Source organism: Lepidochelys kempii, chromosome 1 (assembly GCF_965140265.1).
Source record: "Lepidochelys kempii isolate rLepKem1 chromosome 1, rLepKem1.hap2, whole genome shotgun sequence".
Lineage (NCBI taxonomy): Eukaryota > Metazoa > Chordata > Testudines > Cheloniidae > Lepidochelys > Lepidochelys kempii.
The window spans coordinates 293,799,144-293,821,220 of record NC_133256.1 but is presented as its reverse complement, the minus strand read 5'-3'; the positions used below and the strand labels follow the sequence as shown (position 1 = coordinate 293,821,220).

The 22,077-nt window shown below is 43.8% G+C and overlaps 1 long non-coding RNA gene across 1 annotated transcript in view; it reads left to right on the top strand.

The window, feature by feature from the left end:
* The window catches only part of LOC140905183 (uncharacterized), a 111,519-nt gene that overhangs the window by 46,378 nt on the left and 43,064 nt on the right, over nt 1-22,077 (top strand). Inside the window, exon 4 of the long non-coding RNA XR_012156782.1 lies at nt 21,617-21,782. This is a non-coding gene — a long non-coding RNA (uncharacterized lncRNA). The remainder of the gene's footprint in view (nt 1-21,616; nt 21,783-22,077) is intronic.

The window sequence follows — 22,077 nt, the reverse complement described above, 5'->3', positions numbered from 1 at the left end:
GCGTTAGATTTCCTTTTGTTAAATGGCTGGTAAAATAGGTTGTGCTGAATGGAATGTATATTCCTGTTTTTGTGTCTTTTTGTAACTTAAGGTTTTGCCTAGAGGGATTCTCTGTGTTTTGAATCTGATTACCCTGTAAGGTATTTACCATCCTGATTTTACAGAGGTGATTCTCTTACTTTTTCTTTCTTTTTAAGATCCTGATTGCTTTTTCCTTGTTCTTAAGATCCACGGGTTTGGGTCTGTGTTCACCTATGCCAATTGGTGAGGGTTTTTATCAAGCCTTCCCCAGGAAAGAGGGTGTAGGGCTTGGGGGGATATTTGGCGGGGGGGGGGCGGGAAGACGTCTCCAAGTGGGCTCTTTCCCTGTTCTTTAACACACTTGGTGGTGGCAGCATAGGGTTCAAGGACAAGGCAAAGTTTGTACCTTGGGGAAGTTTTTAACTTAAGCTGGTAAGAATAAGCTTAGGGGGTCTTTCATGCAGGTCCCCACATCTGCACCGTAGAGTTCAGAGAGGGGAAGGAACCTTGACGCATACCCTTAGCCTGTGTATAGCTGAGATGGTAATTTAGTTCTATGTATTCTGAAACTACTCAACTGGGAGCCTTTGAGGACTGTGTATAAAGCCTGGTCTACACCTAACACTTAGGTCTACCTAGCACCATAGCTCAAAGCTGTGAAAAATTCACACCTCTGAGAGATGTAGTTAAGCTGCCCTAAGCCCTGGTATAGAGACCGCTGTGTTAATGGAAAATTTCTTCCATTGACCCAGCTATTGTCTCTTATCAGAGTGGATTTACTACAGTGACAGAAAAACCTCTTCCATTGCTGTAGCAAGCATTTTCATCACAGCTCTATGTCAGTGTAGCTGAACCACTGTGGTTGTAATGCTTGTACTGTAGACATATTCTTGGTCTACATTTTCTTAAATAACAAAAGCAAAATCAGGAAACTGCATTGAAGCTGTTTTTCTTCTGGGAAATAGTCTATTATGACTTAAAAAGAGAGTTGTCTTACCACAGCAAATGTGTGAAACTATTCATTTTTGTTTTGCCATTGTGTGCTTGCAAAAACTGAAATTTAGTCAAAGGCAACCAAAGTGGGTGTCTCGTTTTATTGTATTTGATTTTAAAAGGTCAATAATTTAAACAAGAAACAAATTACAGATTTGTACATGATGGCTCCCAGGAGAAAAGGAAGAAAATAATTTTGAAAGAATTGTTACCTTTGAAACTGTACCACTTAATTTTTATTTCTTGCTGCCAAAAACCTAGCCTTTATATTTGTGGAGAACAGCTTAAAATTAGAGACTAAAAGGTGTTATGGAGCTAAAAATGTTTGTTGTATGTTAATGGGAATTCCAGAACACTTGTGCAGTTTAATGGTAATGCTTACTGGACAAGTGCTGTTACTGTAATGGCCTAGGATAACAAGGGCTTAATAGTTAGCCTTGCTGTAGTGAGACTTGCAGGAGCCAGTAACTTCCTAAGGGTGTATGTCAAAGGGATAATTTTTTCTAGATCTTGCTCCTAAATTTAGATCTTTAAGGGATCCCAGAAGTTCAGCAAGCATGGAATGTTGTTGTTGGAGATGGCTGAGTGAGCCTTTGAGGTATGTGAGTTACTCCAACTTAAACATCCTGAGATTCAGTGGGCCAAATACTAGAGGAGAGGAGAGGTGTAGTTGGGGGGCGGGGGAGGATATGTAAGTTGCATGTAGCCCAGCCAGGAGTTAACTCAACAGTAGAGGACTCTAGGGGAGTCTAATTTGATGTAACATTCACGTTGAGGGATGGGGGCTGCTGGAGAGGTAGAAGTAGGTATGTGTTACATCAGCTTAGGGTTTATCTAGACTCACCTCTGAACTTGGCCCCCAGTCTCTTGATTTTGGCTGCACAGGGAAAAGGCATGTGGCTCCTCCTTGCTTCCCCACTGTTCTACATACCATTCCCCTTCCTCACTTAGAATGCTCCCCTAGGCTCTGTGCAGTTGTGGTGGTCTTTAGCCAGGTGAATCTTCAAGAAATTTGCTCCCTAAAATCTTCTTATGTCTTAAGTTTTGGAAATAAAATTCCTACCAATTGGGTTTGAATTCAGTAGGGCATTAAGTCCCAAGTCTTCTCCTCTCCTCCTCCTCCATGGGCACAGTGAGCAGCTGACACAGCAGAATTGCATCCTAGAGCACAGACTTGCAGGGACACCCATCTGGTCTGTACAGAGCAGTTTTTATGGGAGTGGGCAGGAGGATACAGTGTGACTGGAGCTGGTTGAAAATTTTTGACAAAGCTTTCTCCAGCCCTGTATTTGATGGGGGTTGAGGGAGTGACTCATGCTAGAATAGCCAATAGCCAGGTGGTTAGGACTCACACCTGGGATGTGGGAGACCCATGTTGCTGTTGCAATAACTATCCAGTGAAGCTGTTCTACTGTGAATAAACAACCAGGAGAGATTGAGGGAGCCCCACATCGGACTATTCCCTCAGCCCACTGGCTAGAGAAATGTCCTGCTATGTGGGACATACAAATTCAAATCCCCTTTCCACATCAGGCAGAGAAGGGACTGGAACTTGGGTCTCCTACATCCCATGTGAGTGTCCTAACTACCAGGTTATTGGCCATGCTGGGGTGGGTCTTTTTAATCCCAATTTTTGGTTACATTTTTCCAAAGGGTGGGTTTCATTCTGAACTGGAATGAAAGCAAATTTCAAAACACAACATATTTTTTGCATAACAGAATTGTTATTTTATGCCCAGCCCTGGTCACAACACGGAACTTCTGGCCTTCCTGCCCTGTAGCAAGGGACAGGGAGCACTGGTAAGTAGATCAGGAATGTGCAAAATATATTTACCAAACAAGCAACAGTTAAAATTTGTCAGCAATTTTTTGAATATTTTAAATCAAATGCAATTAATCCCCACTTCTGCACCCCATGTTTTCAATTTCACTGTTCCTGCTGCACTTCCTCACAGCCTTCTCTTCTCCACTACTGATTTTACTGGCTATCTATAGTCCATGTATGGTGCAGTTTACAAGTAGCAATATCAGCAGCAGAGACTGTCACACTCTGTTTAATAACAAAATAGAAACTGACTGTGCTCTAAAGTGAAGTGGATAGAGCTGTTTATTTGAGAGAAATAATGGGTCAAACCTTCATAATAGAATTAGGAACTCAAAACTCAGCTCTTCTTCTCTGGGTAGTTCAGCACAGCTTGTGGTTTCACTACCAAACCTGGGCTGAGTTTAGGGCAAACCCCTTCTTCCCTGCTAGGTGACTGTGAGGGATTTGTGTTGCTCAGGTGGCTCTATTTCCAGTAGTTCCCACCATGTTGGCTAGGGCCATCCCAACCACAGATGAAAGCATGGACCTTGTCCCATGGAGCTGACAGTCATAAAAACTACTGAAATCCAAACCCAGGGTAGCAAACTCATTTCACTGTTACCAAACCAAGAGATTTGCTGAACACCTGACAAATCAAAGCATCCACATTTTACAGTCTTCATTAACCAAGAATGGGTTGCAGTAACAGGGTGGTTTGCCTTTTTAACGGCCAGAGACCCACTAATAAGATGCAGCTGAGAAGGGGACAGGTATTCCTTGTAAAGAGCTGCAAGAGAGGGGACTAGAAGCCATGCAATCTGCAATGGAGGATGGTCTCTCTTAGGGACACAGAGACTTAATTTTGTGGACTCTGAGTTTGGGAGCTTTGAACCAGGAACTGGAAGTAAGGGCCTTATGAATTGTTATAGCTGCTTCTTCTCTGAGATCTTATTAAAAAGGAACGTGGTTACTCTGTGAGTTTGTTTTTTAGCTTTCCACTCGCCCAGATCCTTTGAAGCTAACTTATTGATGCCCCAGTTGGGGGAATTAAGGCAGGGCTCACCTGCAGGGCCACCCCTTGTGCAAGGCAGTATGCGGGTCTGGCAGATGCCTTTTATAGTCACTTATTCCACCAAGCAGAAGGCAGTGATATGAATGCACATAAGCCAGTTTGTTAGTGTCCATATTCCTGTCATTTATCAGGGTCTCCTGTTGATTCAGTGTCCTCTAGTGGCAACTTCTTGTCACTGTCATGAATATTTTTCAGAGTAGCAGCCGTGTTAGCCTGTATTCGCAAAAAGAAAAGGAGGACTTGTGCACCTTAGAGACTAACCAATTTATTTGAGCATAAGCTTTCGTGAGCTACAGCTCACTTCATCGGATGCATTCAGTGGAAAATACAGTGAGGAGATTTATATACACACAGAACATGAAAAAATGGGTTTTTATCATACACACTATAAGTATGCATCCGATGAAGTGAGCTGTAGCTCACGAAAGCTTATGCTCAAATAAATTTGTTAGTCTCTAAGGTGCCACAAGTACTCCTTTTCTTTTTGTCATGAATATATTTCCCAAAGTAATGGTAAATGTTGAGTAGTGCATTGGTCCTTTCTTTGTGTATATCACAGGGGACCAGTGTATTATTGTATTGGATCAAATACGTCGGGGAGGTGACTAGGTTGAATGTGTGCATTATTGTGTGTGCGAATATTCAGATCATGCTCTAATGGCAATAGCTTTTGGCATTTGCTGCTTAAGGATCTAAAGAAATTGCTGAAAGTTGTTAGGACCAAGAGAGTCTCATACCTAAGCAAGCTAGCCAAGATCTTCAAAAGTGGTTTGCCATGCACAGCCCACCTTAGAGCAGCTGGCTTTAGGTAAAATAACCTTTTCTTTAAAACCTCTAGATTGGAGAAACATTGAATTGGAATTCAGTGGGGGTAAGGGCTGGTGTATATTTCAATGGGAATGCCACCTATGAGGTTATATGCAGTGTTGATGTAGCTGTGTCAATCCCAGACTATTAGAGAGACAAGGTAGGTGAGGTAATATCCCTTATTGGACAAACTTCTGTTTGGAGAGAGAGACAAGCTTTCATGCTTATGCAGAGTTTTTCTGTGTAAGTGCAAAAGCTTGTCTGTCTCACCAGCAGAAGTTGGTCCGATAAGAGATATTACCTCACCCACCTTGTCATCCATTAGGTTAGTCATTTACTCCCTCTTCTAGCTCCTTCCCCTTGCACTTGAATGGGTAGCTGCTTTTGCCTTTGAGATCTTTCCCCCTAAGTAGTAGTAATAAATTAGCATTTTACATCTTCAGTGTGCTATACAAATATTACTTACCTCACTGGGGAGCCCTGAAGACTAATTAAGGAAGCATTATGACCAAGTTGCACTTGAATCACATCCCTTATTCTTACCTTCTAACTTGTTTCTTGCTCTCCTTTCCTCTTTCATTTACTCTCATTCTTCTGAACTCTCCCTCATTTTATTGTTGGATGTTGCTTCCTGGGTTATGACATCAAATTACCTCATCGTGTTTGTCTGAACTCTGGCTAAGCTCACTAGCAGTGATAGGTGGGCATGCTATGCTATCTTGGGCTGCAGTGCAACAAAGCAACTGTATTACGGTAGGCAGCTTGGAAGAAAATGTGTTTTTAGTTCCTATAACCACAAGCTTCCAATTTAAAAAAGAATATTTCATGATATTACTGATAAGGCAGCAGAATGATTTAATTTTTCAGATAAACAGGGAACATGTTTCTCCTTGAAGTTCTTCATTTCAGTGACTGCAAATAAAGACCCAGAACGTTTCACCGTGCTGTAAAACTTCTGTATCAGACTTCTGGTGTTAGTCAGGAAGAGACAGCAGACCATGACCTAGAATTCTCTTAAAGGTTAAGGAGAATGTCAAGAGAAAAATAATGTGCCATTAATCCTCCCCCAATAAATAATGATCTATTACCATTGGCATTAAAAATAGCAATTGCAGCTGTCTAGCCTACACAGATGGACACGTCTTCTAAACACTTGTGTCTGCATCTTTCATGTGGGATTTAATCCAAGCCTATACTATATTTGATTCTAATAGACTGGCTGGTTCCTACAGGTGCTACATATTGGTGTATATGTCAGCCTTTGTATCCTTAGATCTTTTGATGTATCTTTCTAACATAAGAGAGAATGTACTGGGCCAGATCTTCAGCTGATGTACGTTGGCCTAGCTCTGAAGTCAGTGATTTTGAAGTCAGTCAATTTGCATCAGTTGAGGATCTGTCCCATAAGCTGTCCTATGCAAAAAGTTCAAGCATCATAGGGCTACAATATAAATTATGTCTATTCTGGACAGGAGATATTCATAGTCTCCTTAGAGTTTTCCTTCAGTCAGGGTTCATTTGTTGTTGGTTTTTCTTAGGAGAGCCAGTCCTGATGCTATGATGAGAACCATAATAGACATACTGATATAGCAGTAAGAACTCCCTTGTGCTGCAAAAGAAGCTGTCTGTTACAAGTTAAATTATCTAGAAAAAAATCAATGTCCCAAAGAAGTTCTGTTGTGACTGTTTTATCTTGTCAAAGCTTAGATTGTGGGATGATGATCAGCTCTTCAGCAGCCTGGGTGGGGGCAGTGAGGAAGTACCATGTCCCTGAGACAGCAGCCACTCTGTTTTCCAAGGGGAGGCTCACAAGTGATGGACCTAGAGGGTTGGATAGATCAGTCCTTGTGTTATGGCCTGCACAAGTGGAGCAGGACAAGCATGAGCTGAATGAAGCTCTGAATCTTGACTGAATCTGAGTCTTGTGAGGTAACTCCCTTCTCTTCATGTGTCATTATATAATGCCTGCATCTGTAATTTTCACTCCATGCATCTGAAGAAGTGGTTTTTTACCTACAAAAGTTTATGCCCAAATAAATTTGTTAGTCTTTAAGGTGCCACCGGACTCTTTGTTGTTTTGGAGCTCTGAATGTCTCTTTAACCCTGGTTGTCTTGGACCAAGAGAGACAATCTGCTAAGGAAAGGGTGTCAGAAACTGATGGGGATGGTCAGATCTAGTGGTTGGACCTAGGAAGTTAGAGCTGGAATCAAGTGTCCAGAGCAGGGTTGGAGCAAGGCCAGAGTGAAAGCAAGGCTGGAGCAGGATTAGGAACAGGGCTAGAGCAAGGGCAAGGCTGGATCAGACTGAGGCTTGGCAAATCTGTTGCCACCATCATGCAGGGGAGGGTTCAAAGTCCTAAAGTGATGTGGAGCAGACTGAGCTGCTGTTCCTCCTGCGAGGCCTATGTACCTTTCCTGAGAGTCACCTGACCAGTTACTGACTTGTGGATTGGCTGGAATCTAGCACAGGAATAACTCCTCAGGGTATGTGACTTAATCCGGCTCTGATTCAGGGATGACTCATCACCTTACAAGGGGAAAATCAGAGGAGTTTATGGGAATATTTCTCAATTACTTGAGGCAAGCATTTTGGCTATAGTGGTAGAGTCCAGACTTTCAGTGTGAAGGATCCTTTTGCCCCTCACTTGGTGTCACCTTAAAGGTTCATGTGAAATACTCATTTGTCCAAAAATGTGACATTTTCTGAAGTCTAAATAGTGATTTAAAACATGTAATCAAAACTCTTATTTACTCTGAAGATTGTTTACAGAAGACATGAGGTTTCTTCCTTTATTCTGGGACAGATAAAAAGGGAATTTAATGCACAAGAAAAAGAATAACAGAAAGTAATAAAAGTTTAAGCCAGAGTATAGCAGGACCTTGATATCCTGTGTCTCTGTTATTAGATCAGTGGTGGTGATCGACAATTCATGTGCCTTGTGACAATACTGCTTCAAAAAGCCTTTGATATAGTCCATATCAAGTGGCTATTGAGAAAATTAAGTGATATGGCGTGAGAGAACTCTCCATCATAGTTATTTAACGGGTTCGGAAAGAGGGTAAGAATGATTGGTCAGTTTTCCAGATGAAAGGAGATTGCTGGGATAACACAAGGATCTATACTATGGCTAATGTTTAATGTTAATAATCCTTTGAATGAGGGAGCAAACGGTGCAATGCAGCAAAACGTGTGGATGACAGTTTATTTACATCGGTCACTTCCAGTTTTGACTAAGGAACTTATAGGACCTCTAACAAAGCTTGTCAATTAGGTGACATGATAGCAAACTAAATTGAATATAGACACATGGAAGATAATGCATTTTGGGAAGGATCATTTGAGTTAAAAATTAAATGTAGCCACTCAGGAAACTAATCTAAATATCATTGTGGCTGGTTCAATGAAAACATCTAGTCATTGCACACTAAAGATAAAACCAAACAATATGTTAGAAAGGGATAGAGAGCACTATTGAAACTATTATGCTGCCATAATATTTGAATCAATAGTGTACCCTGAGCTGTACTCAGAATGCTGAGTTCAGTGTGAGTTACTCTATTTCAAAAAGCATGTAGGAGAAAGAAAAAAAGGGTGAGAGAAGCATAATAGAAACAATCGCCTCTTCAGAGGCAGTGTGGTTGAGCGAATTGTCTGTTTGACCTGAGAATTCAGGAGACCTGGGTTCTATTCCTGGTTCTACTGCTGAACTACTATGTGACCTTGAGAAAATCAGTTCACCTCTTTGTGCCTGTTTCCCCTTCTACCTGTTGTCTGTATTCTTCATTCAGACTATAAATTCTTTTGTGTCATGAGTTTTCCTTCACTGGATAGACAAGTTTAGACTGGAGGCACAAACTTTTAACAGTGACAGTAATTAACAGTTGGAATAATTTACTGAGGGCTATGATGGATTCTCCATCACTCAAAATTTTAAAATCAAGACTGGATATTTTTCTAAGATCTTGATCAAATAGGAATTAATTCAGGGAAATCATGTGGTCTGTGTTATGCAGGAGGTCAGCCTAAATGATCACAATGGTCCCTTCTGGTCTTAAAAAAATCTATGAATTTCTATGTGTTTGCACAGTGCCTAGCCCAATGAGGCCTGATCTTGATTGGGACCTCTAGGTAGGCACTACTGTAATACAGTCTTCCCAAGCCGTTATTTGTTTTAGAGTAGCACCTAGAGCGGAGATGAAAAATACTAGGACTATTTTTAGGGCAGTGACATGGCAGAGGAATGTGAAATATTGATAGGCACAGAGAGGTTCAGTCACTTATATTTACCTTTTCCGTATTACAGAATGCCTCTTGGCATGTCTTCTGTTGTACACTGCATTACCGAATCGATGGCAATGTTGAATAAGATTGCAGACATGACACCCCCTGATGTACTCCTGTTTTGACTTCAAATCTGAGCCACTCTGATCAACACTTCATGTAAAGTTGAAATAGAAGCTTTAAACCAGCTTGCTCTTTTCTGAGAATGCTATTAACTGTCTCTGATATACAATGGACTATGATCTTACACAATACTTTGCTTGGCACAGATAAAAGTGTGATACCATGCCAGTTATTACAACCACTGAGAGTTCCTTTCTTTGGTATCTTCACTATAACTCCATTGGTCCACTCATCTGGCACTTTTTCCCTTTCCCAGATGGATGTAAATAGAGGGGCCAGGATGGATGCTGCTAATTTAGGATTTACCTTGAACAATTCTGCATTCAAGTTATCCTTGTCAGGAGTTTTCCCATTTTTTAAGGATTTGATGGCTTGAATGATCTCTTCCTTAGTTGGGGTGTCTGTTTATATCAAGATCTTCTGTCTCCTGGATGTTTGCTCCCTGTTCATCAATTCTTTGAAATGCTCTGTCCAGCGCATTTCTGTTCTTTTTCAGTTGTTAATAGGTGTCCTTGTTTGTTCCTGATAAGAAGACCTGGACTTCGCAGATGGTGTCACTCTCGAATCACATACCCAACCATATACAAGAAAAAACAACTCGACTCAACGCATTCAGCCAGAAAATTGGACCGAAAATCAATTGCAATAAGACAGATATCATGACCTTTAATATTGCCTCACCATCACCACTACGGATAGAGGATTATGTTCTCACCCACATAGAAACATTCACATACTTGGGCAGCACCATCAGCCAGGACATCCGGAACAAAATCAATAAAGCCAGGAACACCTTCAGGAGCTTAAATACAGTCTGGAAATCATCAAAATACAACACCAAAACCAAACTCAAGATTTATCAGAGCTGCTTACTTTCAACACTACTTTATAGTACAGAATGCTGGGGAATGAGAAAGTATGACATGTCCAAACTGTCTTCATTCCATACAACCTGCCTCAGCAAAATCCTCTGTATCTTTTGGCCCAGAACAATCTCAAACCAATATCTATTGACACAGTGCAGCCAACAGGATCTGAGCACCATCATTGCAAGGAGGCATTGGAGATGGATCGATCATGTGCTTTGGATGGAAACTGATTCCATCACCAGAGTAGCAATAAGATGGACACCTGAAGGCAAGTGAAAATGAGGCCTTCCAAAAACAACATGGTGAAAAGCTGTGGAAGCCAAGCTGAAAAACCTGGGGCACAGCTGGGGAACCATTGAAAGACTTGCCAGAAACAGTGGAGGAGTTTCGTCACTCCCCTAAAAGCCAGAGGTGAAACAGGAACATGATGATGATGATGATATTACAGAAACAAGGGGACATTCACAAAGGTTGAAAAAAGCCAGTGATGCTAAAAAGTGTGGTAACTAATTAGCCCATGGAACTCACTGCCTCAAGATATTATGGAGACAAAGAGCTTAGTAGGAAAAAAAGAACTTAGACTTTCTATATAGAGAATAAAAACATCATTCACAGTTCAATATAATTTTTATAATTAGTATTTTGCTCTCATATTTCATGAAAAACCAGCTGCCTGAAGCTAGGGACTAGTGTTCCATAACATAGCAGAGTTGTCTGTTATGGAAGTATTACACTTTCATCTGAAACATCTAGTATTGGATAAACATGCTTAAAGACTGGCCAGTGGTCCGATATGGTATGATTGATAAATTTCATGGGACAGATGGGACCATTGTAGTCATTTAGTCTGACCTCTTGCATAATGCAAGTTGTAGAATTTCATGCGGTAATTCCAGCATCATGCTTGATAACTTGTGATTGGTTAGAGCATAATTTGTAGAAAGACATCCATTCTTGATTTAAACTCTTTGAGTGATGGAGACTCTACAAACAAATAAATAATATTCCATCCCTCGTTACGCTGTTCCAATGGCTAATTCTTATGTTCTCTCCCAATGTTTTTCTTCTTTGCAAAGATCCCCTTATTTCATAAAGGTTGCAGGAATGCTAACCAATCTTTTTTTCACTTTTTAAATAGTGTATCATGCATTGCAATTCAAGTTGGCATTTGAAGTTTATAACTATGTAGTTGGAGAATGTAAGGTCTGTAGTAACTTTTCTCTTTGGTACATTGTTTGGACCAAGCTCTGTCCTTGGATGCACATGCATAGCTCCCTCTGAAATCAATCAGAGCTCTTTGTAGGCAGCCAAGGGGCCTGGGTGTGCATATTTAATTCTTCAAGGATTACTTCCAAAACAAATTGTTCCCGATCAAAAGTTCTTTATAAGGTAACACAGGTTTACTGCCAAAGAAGTCTTAATTTTACATGAAGTATTTTGCTTGGTATATGCTGCACAATTTATAAATGGCATGTGCAGTATTTGGTGCACTTGATAGAAAACTGGAAATCTACTTTTGCAGTGATGTGACATATTGATCAATGAGCAATGTGAACATGCTGAAGATCAGCACTCTTTATACAGTGGTTCTGTTAGTTTCTTGGCGGACATAAGCCATCACTAATATGTGACTTTGTATTTTCAGTCTGTTTAGACCCCTTTGTGTAAAGGGATCTAATGATCAAAGTGTAGGGTGTACAAAATGGAACAGGCTGCTTGGATTTCAATCACTGTTTCAGCACTGGATGGCCATGGCCTGATCATATGAAAAAAAAAATCTTTAAAATGAGATTACTACCCACATATGTGTGCAGTGACCAAAACTGTCCTGACAACATCACAGGCAAGACTCCGGCCTGCCCCTCTCATGAGGCAGCCCGGGAGAGGGCTAGGTACGGAAAATGGCCTTAAATCACCTTCTTGCCTCCTGAATTAAAGGAAGGTGACATGCCCAGAACAGCGACTTATCCTGGCTTTCAACAGCCCTGCTATAGACTGCTCTGAGAATATCCCATCCTGCCTTCAACATGGTCCCTTTCTCTTCTGGCCATGCCCTTATCCTTTGGTTATGGGAGTGGGGAGTGGTGTAGAGTACTTAAATATGGGGATGTGTGGACGCAAATTCAGCTGTGTTGGCCTCTGGGAGCTATCCCAGAGTGCTCCATTGTGACCACTCTGGACAGCACTCTCAAATCAGATGCACTGGCCAGGTAGACAGGAAAAGGCCCGCAAACTTTTGAATCTCATTTCCTGTTTGGCCAGTGTGGCAAGCTGCAGGTGAATGCAGAGCTCATCAGCAGAGGTGACCATGCAGAGCTCATCAGCAGAGGTGACCATGATGGAGTCCCAGAATCGCAAAAGAGCTCCAGCATGGGTCGAACGGGAGGTACAGGATCTGATCGCTGTATGGGGAGAGGAATCCGTGCTATCAGAACTCTGTTCCAGTTTTCAAAATGCCAAAACATTTGTCAAAATCTCCCAGGACATGAAGGACAGAAGCCATAATAGGGACCCGAAGCAGCGCTGCTTGAAACTTAAGGAGCTGAGGCAAGCCTAGCAGAAAAAAACAGCCGCTCCGGGTCAGAGCCCCAAACATGATGGTTCTATGATGAGCTGCATGCCATTTTAGGGGGTTCAGCCACCACTACCCCAACCATGTGCTTTGACTCCTTCAATGGAGAGGGAGGCAACACGGAAGCAGGTTTTGGGGACGAGGAAGATTATGATGATGATGAGGTTGTAGATAGCTCACAGCAAGCAAGCGGAGAAACCGGTTTTCCCAACAGCCAGGAACTGTTTCTCACCCTGGACCTGGACCCAGTACCCCCCAAACTCACCCAAGGCTGCCTCCCGGACCCGCCAGGTAGAGAAGGGACCTCTGATGAGTGTACCTTCTTAAATAGTATACATGGTTTAAAAGCAAGCGTGTTTAATGATTAATTTGCCCTGGCATTTGCGGCCAGTACAGCTACTGGAAAAGTCTGTTAACGTGTCTGGGGATGGAGCAGAAATCCTCCAGGGACATCTCCATAAAGCTCTCCTGGATGTACTCCCAAAGCCTTATCAAAAAGTTTCTGGGGAGGGCAGCCTTATTCCATCCACCATTGTAGGACACTTTACCACGCCAGGCCAGTAGCACGTAGTCAGGAATAATTGCAGAACAAAGCATTGCAGCGTATGTTTGCTGGTGTTCAAACAACATCCATTCTTTATCTCTCTGTGTTATCCTCAGGAAAGCGATATCATTCATGGTCACCTGGTTGAAATAGGGTGCTTTTCTTAAGGGGACATTCAGAGGTGGCTGTTCTTGCTGGGCTGTTTGCCTGTGGCTGAACAGAAATGTTCCCCGCTGTTAGCCACGGGGAGGGGGAAGGGGTTAGCCACACGGTGGGGGAAAGCAAAATGCGACCTTGTAATGAAAGCACATGTGCTATGTATGTAATGTTAACAGCAAGGTTTACTGTGAAAGAGTGTACCCATATAAAATGTCTTTTTAAATACCACTGACCCTTTTTTTTTCGGCACCAGCTGCATTGTTTCAAGGATCACAGGATCTTCTCTTTCTCAGAGGCTAGCAAAGATTAGAAGGTGAAAAAAATGCACTTGCGATGAAATGTTCTCTGAGCTCACGCTGTTCTCACACACTGACAGAGCACAGAGGAATGCGTAGAGGCAGACAATGTCAGAGTGCAGGAAAGCACAAAATGACTGGGAGGAGAGGTGGCGGGGTGAAGAGGGTAAGTGGCAGGCTGAAGAGAGGGCCGAAGCTGATAGGTGGCGGCAGCGTGATGAGAGGAGGCAGGATTCAATGATGAGGTTGCTGGAGGATCAAACTAATATGCTCCAGCATATGGTTGAGCTGCAGGAAAGGCAGGAGCAGAGACCGCTGCTACAGCCCCTGTGTAACCAACCACCCTCCTCCCCAAGTTCCATAGCCTCCTCACCCAGATGCCCAAGAATGTGGTGGGGGGGCCTCCGGCCACCCAGCCACTCCACCCCAGAGGATTGCCCAAGCAACAGAAGACTGGCATTCAATAAGTTTTAAAGTTTTAAACTTTTAAAGTGCTGTGTGGCCTTGTCCTTCCCTCCTCCACCACCCCTCCTGGCGCTTCTCTCCTCCACCACCCCTCCTGAGCTACCTTGGTAGTTGTCCCCCTATTTGTGTGATGAATTAATAAAGAATGCATGAATGTGAAGCAACAATGACTTTATTGCCTCTGCAAGCGGTGATTGAAGGGAGGACGGGAGGGTCGTTAGATTACAGGGAAGCAGAGTGAACCAAGGGAGGTGTGGTTTCATCAAGGAGAAACAAACAGAACTTTCACACCGTAGCCTGGCCAGTCACGAAACTGGTTTTCAAAGCTTCTCTGATGTGCACTGCGCCCTCCTGTGCTCTTCTAACCACCCTGGTGTCTGGCAGCATGTAACCAGTGGCCAGGAGATTTGCCTCAATGTCCCACCCCACCATAAACGTCTCCCCCTTACTCTCACAGATATTGTGGAGCGCACAGCAAGCAGTAATAACAATGGGAATATTGGTTTCGCTGAGGTCTAAGCGAGTCAGTAAACTGCGCCAGCGTGCTTTTAAATGTCCAAATGCACGTTCTACTACCATTCTGCACTTGCTCAGCCTGTAGTTGAACAGCTCCTGACTACTGTCCAGGCTGCCTGTGTATGGCTTCATGAGCCATGGCATTAAGGGGTAGGCTGGGTCCCCAAGGATAACTATTGGCATTTCAACATCCCCAGCGGTTATTTTCTGGTCTGGGAAGGAAGTCCCTTCCTGCAGCTTTTGAAACAGACCAGAGTTCCTGAAGATGCGAGCGTCATGTACCTTTCCCAGCTATCCCACGTTGATGTTGGTGAAACGTCCCTTGTGATCCACCAGTGCTTGCAGCACTATTGAAAAGTACCCCTTGCGGTTTATGTACTCGGCAGCTTGGTGCTCCGGTGCCAAGATAGGGATATGGGTTCTGTCTATGGCCCCACCACAGTTAGGGAATCCCATTGCAGCAAAGCCATGCATTAAGACCTGCACATTTCCCAGAATGACTACCCTTGATATCAGCAGATCTTTGATTGAGTTGGCTACTTGCATCACAGCAATCCCCACAGTAGATTTGCCCACTCCAAATTGATTCCTGACTGACCAGTAGCTGTCTGGCATTGCAAGCTTCCACAGGGCTATTGCCACTCACTTCTCAACTGTGAGGGCTGCTCTCATCTTGGTATTCTGGCGCTTCAGGGCAGGGGAAAGCAAGTCACAAAGTTCCATGAAAGTGCCCTTTATGCATGCGAAAGTTTCACAGCCACTGGGAATCTTCCCAGACCCGCAACACTATGCGGTCTCACCTGTCTGTGCTTGTTTCCCGGGCTCAGAATAGGCATTACACGGCATGAACCTGCCCCATTAGCACCATGATGCGCACATTGTCAGGGCCCGTGCTTTGGGAGAAGTCTGTGTCCATGTCCTCATCACTCTCGTCACTGTGCTGACGTCGCCCATGCGCCCGGTTTCGCTTTGGCAGGTTCTGGTGCTGCATATACTGCTGGATAATGCGTGTGGTGTTTAATGTGCTCATAATTGCCAAAGTGATCTGAGCGGGCTCCATGCTTGCCGTTGTATGGTGTCTGCATGGAAAAAAGGTGCGGAACGATTGTCTGCCGTTGCTCTGATGGAGGGAGGGGCAACTGACGTCATGGCTTACAGGATTGGCTTACAGGGAATTAAAATCAACAAAAGGGGTGGCTTTACATCAAGGAGAATCAAGAACAACTGTCACACAGAATGGCCCCCTCAAGGGTTGAACTCAAACCCCTGGATTTAGCAGGCCAATGCTCAACCCACTGAGCTATCCCTCCCCCCTGTATTCCAGGCAGGACTGAATCTCCATTAAACTTTTCAAGGTGCCCCTGACAGACGTCACCGAAATGATTGTGGGCTGTTGATTTCACGGAGAGAGGAACGGGGGAGCAAATGAATACAAAACCAATCTGGTCTATTTCTTGTTTTGATCCACTCTATCTATCTTTGACATATTTGGCTGGCAGCAGATGGTGCAGTAGGACTGCTAGCCATCCTCATCTCCTGGCTGCTCACCAGAAGACTGTGCAATAGGACTGCCGGCAGGACTAAAGAGAATGACCTGGTTGAGTCACTCCTGTTTTAGTTCCTGCACCCATGTCTGCCCAGGCGCTCCTGACCGACCTTACCGAGATGGCCAAGAGCACCTTGGACACGATGACGATGATTATCAGGCCTATTGCACCGTCTGCTGCCAAAAGGCAATGAGCTGCTGCTGTGTAGGAATGCAGGACCGTGTCTGCCAGCACCCAGGAGACGTACGGTGACAGTGAGCTGAGCGGGCTCCACGCTTGCCGTGGTATGGCGTCTGCACAGGTAACTCAGGAAAAAAGTTGTGAAACGATTGTCTGCCATTGCTTTCACGGAGGGAGGGAGGGCGGGCATGACGATGTACCCAGAACCACCCGCGACAATGTTTTTGCCCCATTAGACATTGGGATCTCAACCCAGAATTCCAATGGGCGGCAGAGACTGCGGGAACTGTGGGATAGCTACCCACAGTGCAACTCTCCGGAAGTCGATGCTAGCCTCGGTACTGTGGAAGCACTCCGCCGAGTTAATGCACTTAGCGCATTTTGTGTGGGGACACACACAGTCGACTATATAAAAATGATTTCTAAAAAACCGACTTCTATAAATTCGACCTAATTTCGTAGTGTAGACATACCCTAAGAGAAAAATATGCCTAAAAGGTTCCTTGTTTGTCTAAACACCACCTTATTGCATGTGACCTTCAGTAATAACTCCTCCAAAACAGCCAATGTCACGACTGTCTTTTTCTTGCACAAATGCAAGATTGGTGAAGTGGGCTAGTCTGCTAAGTATTTGGGAAGAACTATTTTTCTATTTTGTATATGTTCAGTTTTGTCTTGCCTTCACGATTCTTATTATTATTTCCTCGGAACTAGTACCATCTTGGCTGATGGTACTTTTAAGATACGTTAAATTGTCCACCTTCTCCAAGTTCTCTTCTTTAATTTTGATTTCTGTCCCTATAGTCTCCATTAACATGACTACATTTCTTTGCATTGTATCTCAAACCTATCTTCTCCATTACTTCTTTTACTTGGTTTGTGCATTTTAGTAGTCCGTTGGCATCTTTATTGACAAGAGCGATGTCGTCAGCAAAATCTAAATCAAACAGCCTTGAATTGTTCCATTTTAGGCCATATGTATCACTGTTGCATTGTTTTAATCCATAGTCAATGACTAGCGTAAACAAAAAGGGAGACAGGACACATCCCTGCCTTACACCTATCTTGATGCTGAATGGCTTACTCAATCCATTTTCCATTTTAATGCAGCATTTTAAGTTTGCGTAGAATTCTTTCATAATGTTAATTAATTTTGTTGGCATTCCATATTGTCCCACAACTTTCCACATTGTTTTTCTGTTTACACTATCAAGTGCCTTTTGAAAGGCATGAAAAACATCTCCCTCAAGACAAAACTGAATGTGTACAAAGCAATTGTTATCACCATCATAACATACAGCAGAGAGACATGGCAACTTACCAAGAAAGGTACACAAAAGCTGGATGCATTTCATCACACATGTCTGAGAAGAATATTGGGAATAACATACAGAGATAGGAAGATGAATGAAGAAGTCAGAAAAATTACTGGACAGGGCACCCTCTGACAAATAATCAACAAAAGAAGACCTCACTGTCTGGGACATGTGCTGACAATGGAAAAAGAATGCCTACCAAATACTACCCTTGAATGGAAGCCAGAAAATGCAAGAAGAAAGAGAGGAAGACCACGAATAACATCAAAACAAACAGTTCTGAACTACAGGAAGCACCTCAATATGAAATGGGAAGAGTTGGAGAAAAGGGCAGTTGACAGGCAAGGATGGCGAATGTGGGTAGCCCAATGTGCAGCAAAGCATGGGGACAAAGATCTAAGGTAATTTGTCTATTACAATATATGATATAGTGGTTGCCAATAAAAGTCAACTTCCCTTGCACCATACTTATTAAATTTAACCGTGATATTTCCTATAATTAAAACAGGATGTACTGTAGTGTGAAGCCAGATATCACAGAGTAGATGTTGTGAGTGGTTGCTGGTTTCTTCTTTCACCATGACTGCTATACTCTCTGAGTGTTGCATGGTGCTGGATTGCAGACTCTTTCCCCCATTCTGTAAACACGATTTAAGCATGATTGCTATAGTTTATACTCAGAAATGAGGTCTATAGCTACAACGAATGAGATACAAAAGCCTTTAAAATTCATGGATTATGTTGGTACAGTTCCTAGCAAAATGGGGCCCAACCTGGCAAGAGCCTTTAGGTGCTACTACAACATAAATGTTAAATAATACATTAAACTGATAAACAGCAGAGAGAGTCCCTTTCTTTTGTGAATTGTTCAAAACAGGTGACTCCAGCCACACTGTGTGTGGGAATCTTGTGCTCTTTCCTCAGGAATAAGGTCCCTTTCTATGTGGCCATGGAGATGAAAATCTCAAGCCTCCACTCTTTTAGGAAGGTAATGTTCAGAAGGACTGCTGTGTTTCACCCCAGAGGTAGCTGCATTTCAGTGGTAGCTGAATGATCCCTTCTGATATACTCTATTTGAAGAACACTCTAGGATGCTTCAGAATGAAAGGATCTATATAAAATATTTGCAAATATTGAGCCAGACCATCTGATTTGTTTCCACATGTGGAATGGCTGGGCATAGAAGTGAGGAGTCCTGGCTTTGTTGCAGCACATCTTTCCCGTCCCTAACTGCCCACCCCAGGACCCCACCCCTTATCCAACTCCCCCTTCTCCCTGTCCCCTGACTGCCCCGACCCCTATCTACACCCCTGCCCCCTGACAGGCCCCCCGGGACCCCCGACACATCCAATCCCCCCCACTCCTTGTACCCTGACCGCCCCTTCTCCGGACCCCTGTCCCTAACTGCTCCCCCAGGACCTCACCCCCATCCAACCCCCCCCCCCCCCCGCTCCCTATCCCATCCCTTATCCAAGCCCCACTGCTCACTGTCTCTTGACCACCTCCACCCCATCCAACCACCCACTGTCCCCTGGCTGGCCCCCGGGACCTCCTGCCCCTTATCCAACCCACCCCACCCTCCTCCCCCTGCCCCCTTACCATGCCTTTCAGAGTGGCAGGACAGGCTTATTGGAAAGCCTGAGAGGTGGGCGGGCGCAAACTGTTCTATCTGTGTGGCTGCGTGGCTGTGAGGGAGGGGGGACAGCAGGGGAGGCACCGGGGACTAGTCTTCCCGGCCGGGAGCTCAGGGCCGGGCAGGATGGTCTCACGGGCCAGAGGTGGCCTGCGGGCCGTAGGTTGCCTACCTCTGGCTTCGAGCCTCTTCACCCGACGCACAACAGCAGTGCAGCTGCATCGGTGCAGCTCTGCTGATGTAAATTTGTAGCGTAGACCTGCCCTCTGAATAAATTTCCTAGACATGAAGAGCTGTGTTAAGGTTGAAAGTTTGTGTCTGTCACCAACAGACATTAGTCCAATAAAAGATATTACCTCTCCCATCTTCCCTCTAACATTTTATGGATATTTCCAGAGTACCGGAGCCTTCCAGCAGAGAGGAGTATTGTTTCAGCTGCTTTGGCTTTGAATGCTTTTACTAGAGAATTAGGAAAATATACAAAGAGATGATCAATACCATATAAAAATGTACAAGAAGACTTAAAGAAATAATCTAGGTCCTGATTCTGCAGCCACGTGTGCTCAACCTTATGCACATGAGTAGATAATGAAATTAAGTATGTGCATAACTGTTTGACAGATCAAGGCCCAAATCTTTTTAGAATGGTAGCTCTGTTAGTCTGTATCAGCAAAAACAATGAGGAGTCCTTGTGGCACTTTAGAGATTAACACATTTATTTGGGCATAAGCTTTCATGGCTAACAGAAAAACAAATAAATGTGTTAGTCTCTAAAGTGCCACAAATCTTTTTACAGTGCAAAGTTAAATTTAAACCAATTTGCCTGAATAAAAGTACAGCAATGGAAGTTGACAGTTCAGTTTAAAATTTTATATGCCACCTAAGTGTTCTCTGGAATGACAGCCAATTTCCTGGGCTTCCATTTGTTCCTTTACTGTTGCTAAAATGTACTTTGTTCAAACTTCCTCTTAACTGATGAAAGACAAATAAAGACTAATGTCAGGTCACAGAGCCATTATGTCCTAGTTCACCTACAGCCTTAGTGGTGTGTTTGGTCACTTGAACTTCCCTGCCAATGGACAGAGGGTGATATGGAAAGACACTCTTTTATTTCTGAATACCGGATACTTGCAAAATGGTTAAAATGGTTAGTTTTAACTATGAATCTTGAGCTGAGTCCCTTAGCAATTCAAGGAGCTACAGTTTTGTCAGTAAAGGCAAAGTCAGGATTTTAATAGACTTGGATGTAATTGTTCCATGCTTCACTCTCTTTCATGCTACTCATCACAGCAGCAGTTTAAAACAATACAACTTCAGCCTTCAGGCCAACAGAACTTCAACCTTCAGGCCAACAGAGGCGACCATTGTTCTGTATCTGAGGTCGCCCATCCATAAGACTCTTAGAACAGATTATTTTCTTTGCATCTCAATCAAACAACTGGAAACTGGTCAACAGTAGCAAGTCTGCATGCTGCTCGTGATAAATGGATGCTTCCTCTTTCTCCACCACAGACACATTAAATTTAGCTCAGTCAATGGTGGTCTTGACTTCTGTCAATTCTAAAGAGTTAGAAGAGACACTGTAGGTTAGGGAGGGAGTATGGCGTGTAGTGATTCATGTCTAAATCTTCATTAAAATCTGACTTTTCCTTCTACCTTTCTCTCTGGGGCAGGGGCGGCAGGTTTGTATAATTTTTGGTGGTGCCCAGAATGGGTCCAAGTCCTGCCCCCACATGCCTACCTTGTAAGCCGATAAATATATTTTAAAATAATGTAAAAATGTGAGGGCTCTGGGGTGGGGCTGGTGATGAGAGGTTTGGGGTTTAGGAGGGGCTCAAGCAGAGGGTTGCGTAGGAGGTGAGGGCTGTGGGATGGGGCTGGTGATGAGGGGTTCATGACACATGAGGGAGCTCAGGGCAGGGGCAGAGGGTTGGGGTGTGGGAGGGTGAGGGCTCTTGCCGGGGGTGCAGGCTCTGGGGTGGGGCGGGTCCAGGGATGAGGAGTTTGGGGTACAGGCTGTTACCTCAAGGGGAATAAGGCAACGCTTCAGAAAGGAAAACTTTAGAAATGGTAGAGGGGATATAAAGGGAAAGCCCCTTTTCTTAGAAGAGCAGATTTGGCTCCCTTTCGTGTCTGTCACCGGTGGATTTAGCTTACAATAAAGGTGTTCTTCCCTCCCTGTGCGATGTAATAAAAATGAAGAAAAGACAAGGTAATATGGTGCAAACAAAGGTAAGTGTATTAAGGGTAAAGGTACAGAAAACTGGGAAAAATGGGGGGAAAGAAACACAAACTTAACCACACAGTGATTTAGTGACTGGCTTTAGGAGCGTGAAGCTCAGACTCACAAAACCACCCTTGGCATTTAGAAAAACAATAAACGAAACCCCAATACAGAAACCTTTCCTATGATTTAGGTGCAGTGGACACTATGAATGGATGCGAGGCACAGGACCTTTTACTCTTCGGCTAATTGGAAGCCTGTGAGGAGGGCCACTGGGGAGTCCTGATGACTGCTGGATTTTGTCGCAGGCGGAGAGAGGCTCTGGGATGATGGACACCAGGAAGAAGGACCCTCCACAGGTAAGATGGATTTGGTTCGCTTTGGCGGGTATAGTGATGATGGGCCTCTCCTTCCTCAACCTTGCTGCAGGATAGATGGTACTCTTCTCTCTAGCTCTGGAGTGTTGGGCAGACCTGACCATGCACGCGCTGCGCTGGAATGGACAGCCCCGTGCAGGCGCTGAGCAAGATCTTATATAATCTCTAACACGGGAAAAGTTTTGAGGGAATCGAATATTGGGGGTTGGCTCTGGTGGGAAAAGCTGGTTGAGTCCGGTTTGAGCCAGAGGACTCCAGTGTCTAAGTTGTAAACAAG